Here is a 12,500-nt window from a genome sequence, read left to right on the forward strand (position 1 = left end):
GCACAGATCAGATCTAGTCTTTACTGCCAAATATTTCTGGACCGTTCATGCTTCACAGAAGTTTACAGAAGTTTTGCGATTGAGTGTGTTTTTTTTCTTTTTTTTCACCGATAAAACTCCGTGGAAAAATGTATGCTATGTATTCCTTTGATACGTTTTTTCATCTCTAGTTCTCACCTTCATATTTTCTAGTAAAGATTTATTTGCATTTGAGAGATAAATATATATCTATATATACCTGCAATAATGAATTCTTACCCTACTTGGTAGTATGGTGAGATAGTTGCCGACTTCATTCTCCATGGGTTTGTTCAAACTGCCCAGTGATTTTTCTAATATGATTTCCTATGAAAGATTTAAGATGTAAAATAGGACAAAGCCAAATAGTCTCTGACTTGACAGAGCGTTTCGAAGACTCTCGTTTGGAGATTGTGGCCAAAACACCCTTCACAAGATCTGGGAAGCTGTGAAATTGCATCATGTTTCGGCTAATTTAAGAATACTGTTCGTCAGGTAAGATGTAAAACAGATATCTGTTGAAGATGAGTTATGCATGAGTGCATCTACACCACATTCAAACATATGATAAACATATTTTGGCAACTAATTGTACACATATCACATACAGGTTCAGTACAAGTCAGCGACTTTTTCGTAGCCCTAAACACTGTTCCATACGGTCATTTAGCATTCATCTAATCTCCGCTTCCAGTCGCTGACATGTTTTCAACAGGCTTGTGACTTGTATGCAATACGTTGTCGACGTGTGATGACGACATGTTTTCCTCTAGTGTGGACGAATTTTCAGATGAATAAGAGGGAAAAATACAAGACCGAATGATGTTATATGAATTGCCTCTAGAGACACGGAATAACTCTGAATCACAACTTATAAAAATTACGAAATGAGATCATCTGCAATTGCTGACGATGGCTTTCGAAGATTATGCAATACGTTTAATTAGGAGATTCTTCAACTGAACCTGGAACTCACAAAATTGGGTAGAGATGTGACCACCGATTCCCTTGTTGCAAAATTCCAACTTTCGACTGACTATAAAAGACCAAAGGGAAGAAACGAAGACTTATTTTCATGAAAATGTTGATTTTGGGACCATGAAAGTTAGTGACAGTTATATTGATTCCACTTTCGGGAAACAAATTATGATAAGTGATCAGTTATAATGTTCCTTCACAGTACTCGTATTTATAAGCAGTTTTGAACACACTCGCTTGCATATATATATATATATATATATATATATATATATATATATATATATACTATATATATATCATATATATATATATATATATATTATATATATATATATATATATATATATAAATATATAATATACGTAGACATATATATGTAGTTATTTATATATTTATATTAATATATATATCGATAACTATATATATATATTATATTATAATATATAATATATATACATATATATATACATCATATATATATATATATATACTATATATATATATGATATATATATATATATACATACTATATAATATATACACATACATACATACATACATACATACATACATACATACATACATATTCATACATACATACATACATCATACATACATACATACATACATACATACATACATACATACATACATCATACATACATACGCATACTATACATACTATATATATATTATATATACTACATACTACATACTACATATATATATATGACATACATACATACATCATACATATATAATATTCTATATATATATATTAATATATAATATAAACAATACTACATACATCCATACATACATACATATTAATATAGAATATATATATTAATACATACTTATGCATATATATATAATATATATATATAATACATATACATATATATTATATATATATATATATATATAATATATAATATATATATGATAGACACAACCCATTTAAGTATATATGTGTGTGCGTGAGTACACATATATTTGTTTATATTAGTTATGCTGCTTCTAGTAAATGAAGCTAAATGCTGAAAGCCCACAGATCTAGAAAATGAGAGAGAGAGAGAGAGAGAGAGAGAGAGAGAGAGGATCGAGGAAGGAGGGAGAATGAGAGAGAAGGAGGACCTGAGAGGATTCCGGAGGAGCGCCGCAAGGAGAAGAGCCTTTGATGCGTGACCGTCCAGTTCCCAATGGTTTGGAAAAAAGGGGGACGCCAGAAGTCCAAACTCCCTGACAATAGCCCTGATGAAAGGTTATGGCCCACGGTAGACCTCGACTTGTTATAGCTTTTGACCCTCTGCCACAAAGCCACAGGGACGAATTAATATATTTCCAGGCAATTGAGAGAGAGAGAGAGAGAGAGAGAGAGAGAGAGAGAGTGTTGGAGAGGGGAGAGAGAGAATGTGAATTTTTGTGGTGTCTACCTGATAGGGTCGCCAAGACCCGGTGGAAGAGCCATTGGGTCTTCATCTTCTTCTTCTTTGTCTTCAGCTTCACCCATTTATCCCTGCATCCTGACTTTCCTAAAACTATCTCTTCATGTGACTCCACACACCCAACTGAACATCCTCATCTCTTCTGTCCCATCAAAAATCATACGGTCTTCTCTCTTGCATTACATGACCAAAGCACCGTAGTCTTCTTTCCTGGGCCGTCTACAGTACTTCCCCTGCCTTAACTGATCCCCTAATAAGCTCATTTCAGATCCTGTCTCTTCTTTCTTGTGACTCCACATATCCATCATATTATCTCTTCTGCCACATCTAAAACACATGATCTCTCCACATAACATGACCAAATCACTGGGTAGTCTTCCTTCCTGCTCCTTCTTCGATATTTTATCCACCTTAACTGTTCTTCTAATAAGTTTATTTATGGTCCTATATCTTCGTGTGACCACACATCCATCTCAACATCCTCATCTCTTCTGCCACATCCAAAAGCACTTGATCTTCTCCCCGCATTTCATGACTAAACCACTGAAGTCTTGCAGTATTCTTTCCCGGGCCTTCTTCGACGCTTCCATTACGTTAACTGTTTCTTTATTAAGCTAATATTCAATCCTTTTATCCCTTCTTTCTCGCGACTCTACACATCCATCTCAACGTCTTTATCTCTTCTGCCACAGTCAAGAGCCATAGGATATTCCCAGTAAATCTGGGGGTGAGTTGGTTGTAAATTCAAGAGGTGCTTGCCTTACAACGGCTTCTCATTTTCAGGGGCGAAAGTCCTTCCATTTTTTCTATTTTTTTCTTCAAAAGTTCCTCTCGCTGCTGATAGTTGTGAGAGGACTTTGTGTCGTAAAGACATCTTTCAAGACTGGTAGCTAATTTTTTATTTATTTATGTATTTATTTATTTTTTTTTAAGTCAGTCTTTCCTCTGCAGTTATGTGGGTGCGGGGTTTTGCGTTGTTGTCAAATTCATACGTACATACATACATGTGTATAGTTTATTAAAATGTAATATTCTTTAAAATTTCAATGATTTTTTATATTGTTTACAGCTATGTAGATGAAAGTGCTTAACAGTGATCAAACTTCTGAATCATGCTCTCAAAAATATAAAAATAATTTTTTGATTTAATGTTTACAGCTATGTAGATGAAAGTGCTTAACAGTGATCAAACTTCTGAATCATGCTCTCAAAAATATAAAATATGATTTATATACACGCTTATTAACCTTAACCTACTTCTGAACAAACGACAACTTTAAAAACTCGATGTATAACCCACTTCGCACAAATAAAAAAAAATGTAATAAATGAACCGAATTTCTACCTTAAATGAAATCAAACCTACCGAGGTAGAGGCTGCAATTTGGTATGTTTGATGATTGGAGGGTGGGTGAGCAACAAACCAATTTGCAGCCCTCTATCCTCAGTAGTTTTTGAGAGCTGAAGGCAGACAGGAAAAGTGCTGAGAGAAAAGTTAAGTTACTTGAGTTGAATTTAGAATTTAGGCCAAAGGCCAAGTACTGGAACCTATGAGGTCATTCAGCGCTGAAATGGAAATTGACAGTAAAAGATTTGAAAGGTACAACAGGAGGAAAACCTCAAAGCAGTTGCACTATGAATCAAGTGTTAGGAGAGGGTGGAAAGTAAAATGAAGAAAGAGAATATGAAAGGAGGTACAGTAAAAGGCACGAAAGTGCTTGCAGCTGGGGGCCGAAGACACGCTGCGAAGAACCGTAAGTAATGCCTAAAGTGCACCGCATGAGGTCCACTGACGACACAGAAAAGTGAGGAGGGACAGACAAAGTCATCTCTATAGTTTTTTTTCACAGACAACTAAAAATAAATCGCCAATCAGCCACATACACCGGGCATAATGAAAGGCGACACGTACACACCACTTCGTGAATTGCTGGCGGGCCTTGTAAAAATTCCTCAGTCCTATCGCTCAAAAAGTTGGCGAAGTCGCCAAGTCGTCGTCAGCCAAGCGGCATGAAGGTACTACCTGAACGACGCGTGCGCGGTATTGTTCAGCTTTGAATATCAATGAGGCCGGTCTTGACTCTTTATGATATGATCGCTTGTGCAGATGTGATCATTTAACTGCCGTTTTGGGGAGGGGGTTTCTCATGTTTTTATTTGTATTGTGAGGAGAGGGGAGGGGGGAATAAAACTATTTACTACTATTGTAGTGGCGTGAATAGATTTTTATTGTAGTTCATGCAATGATAAAGATTAATTCATAAAGTTTTCAGTTTTCTCTTGATTATTATTATTATTATTATTATTATTATTATTATTATTATTATTATTATTATTATTATTATTATTATTATTACTCAAAATAAACCTGTATTCACATGCAGGAAGCCCAGGGACAATTGATTTGAAATTCAAGCTTCCAAAGAGTATGATGTTCATTTGAAAGAAGTTACAGAAGATAATAGGAAATACAGAAGGTAGAGATCTGTTTTCAGAAAATGAAAAAAGGCAAATAATATTATTTTTAAATAAATATATAAATAATCAGTAAAATGAAATGTAACTTTAACATCATATAAAAGTATTTCCATCATGATTATCACTTTACAAGAATTAATGATACTGTTAAGTCTTTCTAATGAGCACAATATTCTTTGGAAGCTTGAATTTCAACCCAGTGGTCCTTGTTGGCTTATTCCAAATGAGTAGGGTTCATCTTCTGAATAATAATAATAATAATAATAATAATAATAATAATAATAATAATAATAATAATAATAATAATAATAATAATAATAATAATTTTGCTTCTACTACTACAGTAGTTTTGGAATCCTGAACAACGAAAGTGTTTGTTATAATAGTTTAGTTCTTACAACAACAAAGATTATTATGAGACGTCTTTCTAACATATACAAATACTCCCATTATACTTAACATCTTTGCGTCTCGTAATTTTATGCTGTACTTAAAAGCGAGTACGTGTGTTAGTTAACACCGCCACTTTTGAAGTTGCAGGTGAGGTACAATGCCAGTCTTAACCCTCACATTCGAGGTTCTCTTGCCAAATCTATTTCTTCTCTCTTTAAGCCCTACTTCTGTCAACTTTTTTTTTTTTAATCTGAGTTGTAGAATAATGTCTCGTTATCTAACAGAGTAGAGGCATTATTCTGTCGTTTCTCGTGTTCAATTTTCTTCCATTTTTTTAGGAATGACGATTTCTTCGGCTTTTCGTTGTTTCTTATCACTCCAGAAATATGATTAGTATTATTTCTTCTTTACATTTTCCTCGACTCACGAATGTCATTACACATCGAGATAGGTTGGCTGAGCAGTGTTGCCACATGCCACCAGGCGCAAAATTACCCTGATGAATCGAGACATTCTCTCTCTCTCTCTCTCTCTCTCTCTCTGTCTGTCTATTCGTCTTCTGAATCTGTCTCCTACATTTTCAGATTTATTTTACGTCTCTTATCTACCCTCTGCATCTCCCCGACTCTCTTCCCTCTCCCCCCCTCCCAAATCTTTCCTTTGAGTATACGTTCATTGCTAGTTCTTTTTTTATTATCACAGCAGAAGGGAACGCCTCTACCCCATCTTGATATGACCCTCTAATGGCGGACATGAGAGATCTCCTTGTTTTTCAGCGCCATAATTGGTTCTCTTAAGCGAAGGCATTACCACTCCCGCTTATTGGATCGTCAACGATAGATCCACGAAATATCAAACTGGGATATCGTCGCCCACGACCTTATTGAAGGAAAATGAGATGATAATCTTCTTCGAACTGTGACGTCAGAATTCTGAACTTTCACAAGCGGGGTTTCAAATCACGTGATGATTTCGAAATAAAATACCGAAGAATAATTGGCGTACTTATACTACTCTCATTGCATTTTAATACATTTCTATCTTTTTATTAATTCATAAATTTATTTTTTCTTTTTAAGTGAGATCTCCTCTTTCTGTATTTCCTTTTACCTTCTTTTACTGCAGAATGAGCACCATATTCTGTGGAAGCTTGAATAGGGTTCATCTTCAGAATAATAATCATAATAATAACAATTATATCATAAAGTTCTCAAATTCTCAGCATTTGCTCTCCTGTCTCTCATTATGGCAGTTATTTCAATCTTTCTAATGCTGGTTTCCTGGTTTAGTTAGATAAACGGTATTTAATCAAAGTTAAGCTGTGTCCCCGTACTTATCTCAGGTACCATATTTATTTAATTAAACGTCATATTTTTTCTCAGGTAAGTGTACTGATACTTGTGTATGAAGGTATAAGGCGAATTCTTACTGGAATTTAAGTGCATGTAATACACACTATAAAATACCCACAAAACCCAGGAAAAAAAATTAAAGTATGATAAAATTGTTCATGAAAAGTAGAAATGTAACTCTCTCTCTCTCTCTCATCTCTCTCTCTCTCTCTCTCTCTCTCAAACGTAAAGGGCATACACTTTATTTTTTCTCTATTTCTCCTTCTGTTTTTTGACAAGAGAAATATGGTGATGCACTTACATTCTCTCTCTCTCTCTCTCTCTCTCTCTCTCTCTCTCTCTCTCTCCTGTTAACTTGTTGCGTCGAAACAGCACGAATTCCTTCCGGAAACTTACGTAAAAAGAATATGGCGTGCTGGACAGGGCCATAATGCGTGGTAAATGGGCGGTTGTTATTTGTCTTTTCACGGGGAAAATGGAAAACCTAATATTAATTATAGGTGTAGTGTATAAGTTAATACACGCACACATTTATACAGACATATATATATATATATATATATATATATATATATATATATATATATATATATATATATATATACATATATATATATATATATATATATATATATATATATATATATATATATATACGTATATATATATATATATATATATATATATATATATATATATATATATATATATATATATATATATATGTGTGTGCGTGTGTGCGTGTGCATACATAATTTATATATATATATATATTTATTATATATATATATTATATATATATTTATATTTATATTACCATTAACTATCTCTATATAAATAAATATAATAAATAATTTATATAATATATATATATAGATTATTATATAATATATACATATATAAATAACGAATAGAAGCTTATAAACATTCGCTCTCATCGAAGAAGGGAGGGAAAAAGAGAAAAAAATGTGCATGCGTTTGGGTGTGTGTGTGTGTGTGTGAGAGAGAGAGAGAGAGAGAGGAGAGAGAGAGAGAGGTGGAGGGAGTCTTGTAATCTGTGGCAATGTGTGGTTGTTTGATTGGCTTATGTCTCCACCTAATGGCAGGTTCCACAGTTCTCAAGTAGACTTCGTACGAGACTGGAAGCTGTCCACTGATTATGGACTGGAATCTTGGGTACAAAAGCCTTGACATTTCTGCTCAGTCTAGTGTATGAAAGTTCTTTAAAATCATTTAGTTTCGTTACGATTTTATTAAAAGGTACGGAAAATGAAGATTACGAAGATGGGGCGTAATAGAAAAAACTTATATGAACTGAAAAATAATGAGGATATTATGCAAGTTTTCATGTTGGATTTATTGAAGTTTAGTGAAGGGATCTTTGGCATGATGAATTCTCTCCTTCTTTATTGAAATTTAATTCAGAAAAATCATAAACATTTTACAGGTCTAACATAGCATTGCAGAAAATATTTTAGTAAAGGAGATTTGTGCCTGGAGAGTTCTCTCCTTGAGTTTTTATAATTTGATAAATTAAAAAATCTTTAAAATATTATGGATCTAAGTCCACATGGCAGAAATTAATTTAGTGAAGGGATCTTTGGCTTGGAGAATCCTCGCCTTAATTATTATTAAAAAATAACAATTCTAAGGCTCTAAAAGAACATTATAAAAATACTTCAATGAATTGGACTTATGCCTAAAGAATTCTCTCCTAAAATTTCAGGGATCTAAGACCACATTACAGAAAATATTTTAGTGAAGGGATCTTACGCCTGAAGATTCTCATGGTATATGAAATAAAGGAAAATGTATAAATAAAAATCGTAAACCTTCTTTACGCATCAAATGCCACTACAAAATACAAAACACATACACACAAAATATCTACTACAACATGCAAAACATCTACTATAAATCTCCCGCAGCTTCCTGCGGATTCCGCCCTACCTTATCGGAGATTGGGAAATGGTCCTTTAGGAATAGACAGTACTATTTTCCAATCATTCATCCGGTCATAGCAGTTATATAGCTGAGCTCTGAGTGTTTTATATTATAGCGTTTCAAGCTGGACCCCCTTTTGTGTAAGTAGACGGGTTACGGGGACTTATATCACGCGTCCGTCATGATTTTGTCTAAGGGCGATGGTATCAGATTGCGTTATGTGGTCTGTTAAATTGATTTCGGCAAATTCCAGGTCCTGATCCCTTCGACTGCTAACCGATGTACCCAAAACTATGATCGATTCCCCTTTTTCTTAAAGAAAAAAAGAATAAAAAATGACCGTAGTCTCCTAAATAACTAGGTCCCTGGGACACCGCAAAAACTACGTAGAAGAACAAAGAGAAGTAGAATCAGAAAAAGAAGATCAATAGAATAGAAGAAGATGGAGTAGAGTAAAAGAAGAAAATGATGAATTAGAATAGAAGAAGATGAATTAGAATAGAAGAGGAAGAAGAAGAAGAAGAAAAAAAGGAGGAGGAGGAGGAGGAGGAGGAGGAGGAGGAGGAGGAGGAGGAATCTTTAGAAGACTCAGAGAACATAATGACGTTGATGAAGAAAAACAAGATAGAAAATACCACTTAGTCTCTTCACTTCCTCTATTTTTTTAATATTTTTTTTTACAAGAGGGTCCGCTGTCACAAAAGAATTCTTGGCACGAGGCAAAGTGCCCCCGATACCATCTGCAGAAGGACCTAACAACTACCTGAAGGAGCCCTTCGCTACTTCTGTCGTGGCAAAATAAAAAGAGCAAAATTGGGTAGGTTTAACTCGACGGTCTGTGATTGGCCTTCATGCCAGACTTTTATGAATGTCTTACGCGGTATTATTTAATGATGATGAAGGGGTTCCTGCCTTTGATGTGGACATGCTATACATTAACGCAGGAATCATATATACACACACACTTGTATATAGTATATTTACTACTACATATATGTACATTATATATATGTATATATATATGTGTATATATAATATTATATAAACACACACGCTTATATATATACATATATATATATATATATAAATATATATATTCATATATATATATATAATATATATGAATATATATATATATATATATGAATATATATATATATATATATATATATATATATATATATATATGGAATATATATATATATATATATATATATATATATATATATATATATATATATATGTATTTAGTACATACATACATACATACATACATACATACATACATACATACAGTATATATACATATATATATACATATAAATATATCTATATATATATATATATATATATATATATATATATATATATACATATATAAATATATATATCATGTGTGTGTGTTTGTTTCTGTTTTCACGCATATGAGTTTCATTAATCCCTTAATCACTATAAAAACTTTAATTTGTGTTAGTGCATTTTCCTAGTATTAATATTTTTCCGTGTATCTAATAATTTGGAAAATCTTCAGTACACCAGTTACATTCAGGCTTAATTGAAATTTTCATGAATAATTCATGAAATAAATAGAATTCTTCCATGTTAACAATCTAATATAACCGGCAATTAATTCCTTATGACTACGCTGCAGCGTAGAAGTGATTTACATGCATATAAAAAATAAATGGTAATGTAGTGAAATTACGTGCTGCTGTTTTACTAAAGGAAAGAACTCAATATGCGATGCAGTTAGTTGATCTAATCATGGATGTAAATAATCTCTCTCAGTTTATTATTATTTATTATTATTATTATTATTATTATTATTATTATTATTATTATTATTATTTGAAGGTAGGAGACCCTCTCTCAAACATGTGTAATTGATTTTATATATGGTCTTTTCATTTCCTCTTATTATTTTCTTCTCATCAGGGCTGATATTTGCTAATAGCTGGCCGAAGTTCCTATGGACATCGGCCTGCTATTAGTAACAAATATCAGCCCTGATGAGAAGAAAATAATATGACGAATTGAAAAGACCAATATATAAAATCAATTTCAACGATGCTGCCATCCTCTTTAACAAAACATAATATTATTATTATTCACAAGATGAACCTTATTCATATAAAACAAGCCCACCAAAGGAACCATTGACTTCAAATTCGTTACTAAAAACGAAAAAAATAACCAAAAAAAATCATGAGTAAACAAATATAAGTGAAATTAACTTATCTAAAACAAAAAAGCAAGGAGAATTGTATAATGGTAGGAATCCATTGCATCTTCCCTTGAACTTTTGAAGTTCCAACTGTACGACATCCTCGGGGAAACTGTTCCACAGTCCAACCCCCTTGAGGAACAAAGGTCCTCTGTGGGTCACAGCTGACCTATAGATGCACCGTCCTCAACGTCAGCCGAATAAGTAACACACTCTAAACATAGGGTAAGGTACACAATACATACATTCAAATACTAAGATATAAGGAGAATATTATGACAGCAGTGAAATTACTGTTACATGTTGGGTAGGATGGAATTTGTATAACATTCTGAACAAAGAAAAACTGATGTAAAGCGCGAACAAGAAGAGGAGATAAGGCGTTGAATCATTAAATGCCTTCTAGTCAATGGTCAATTCACACAAGACAGACATCGAATCCAATATTGCTAACGTCAGCAAATTGCCAACCCACCAATATCAGAATAAGTCTGAAAACCATAAGAAAATTCAGCGGTCTTGTTACCTTCAGCTGTGCAGCTGTGATCTTTTAAAATTTATATATTTGTATATATATATATATATATATATATATATATATATATCTATATATATATATATATATATATATATATATATATATATATATACATATACATATAATATATATATATATATATATATATTTATTTGTATTTATATTTAAATGAACGTATTTATACATACACATATGCAAATCAGCATATCCATATCCATGCAAATATTTAATTTATATATATATATATATATATATATATATATATATATATATATATATATATATATATATATATATATATATATATATATATATATATATATAATATATATATATATATATATATATATATATATATATATATATATATATATATATATATATATATATATATATATATATATATATATATATATCACACACTACACACAAATATATATATATATATATATATACATATATATATATATATATATATATATATATATATATATATTATATATATATATTATATATCTGACGAATGCAGCCACAGGCTAACATTGTTTTAATGATTGAATACCCAGCAGAGAAACTGCCTCCAATTCGTCCGCCCCAATAAGTCATAAATCTCTTTTCTGGGTTAGTATGTTGACGCTTTTGTTGGGGACGTGTCCAAAATTTTATGGATTTTTGACCCAGTCGCGACGATTCGGTGCTTATGAAGTTTTTTCTTTTTTATCAGGCCTCGCTCCGCCTTTTTTCCGGTTTTATTTATTTTTTACCAGAGCGATGGAAAGACTGGCTTTTTGGTGTTGTGGTGGCGTGTCGTCGTGGGTTTGATGTTTTTCCCATTTGTTTTTAGGTCATTTGGTGTTGCTATTTATTTCCATTGATGAATGTACAGTCACACGTACATACCTACATACATTCATACATATCATACATACATACAAAATATATATATATATATATATATATATATATATATATATATATATATATATATATATATATATATATATATATATATATATATATATATATATTATATATATATATATATATATATATATATATATATATAAGTTATGAATATATAAAATAATAATACAAGAATGAAAACGGTTATTTGGACTAAAGGC

This window comes from Macrobrachium nipponense, chromosome 7, assembly GCF_015104395.2.
Source record: "Macrobrachium nipponense isolate FS-2020 chromosome 7, ASM1510439v2, whole genome shotgun sequence".
NCBI classification, from domain to species: domain Eukaryota; kingdom Metazoa; phylum Arthropoda; class Malacostraca; order Decapoda; family Palaemonidae; genus Macrobrachium; species Macrobrachium nipponense.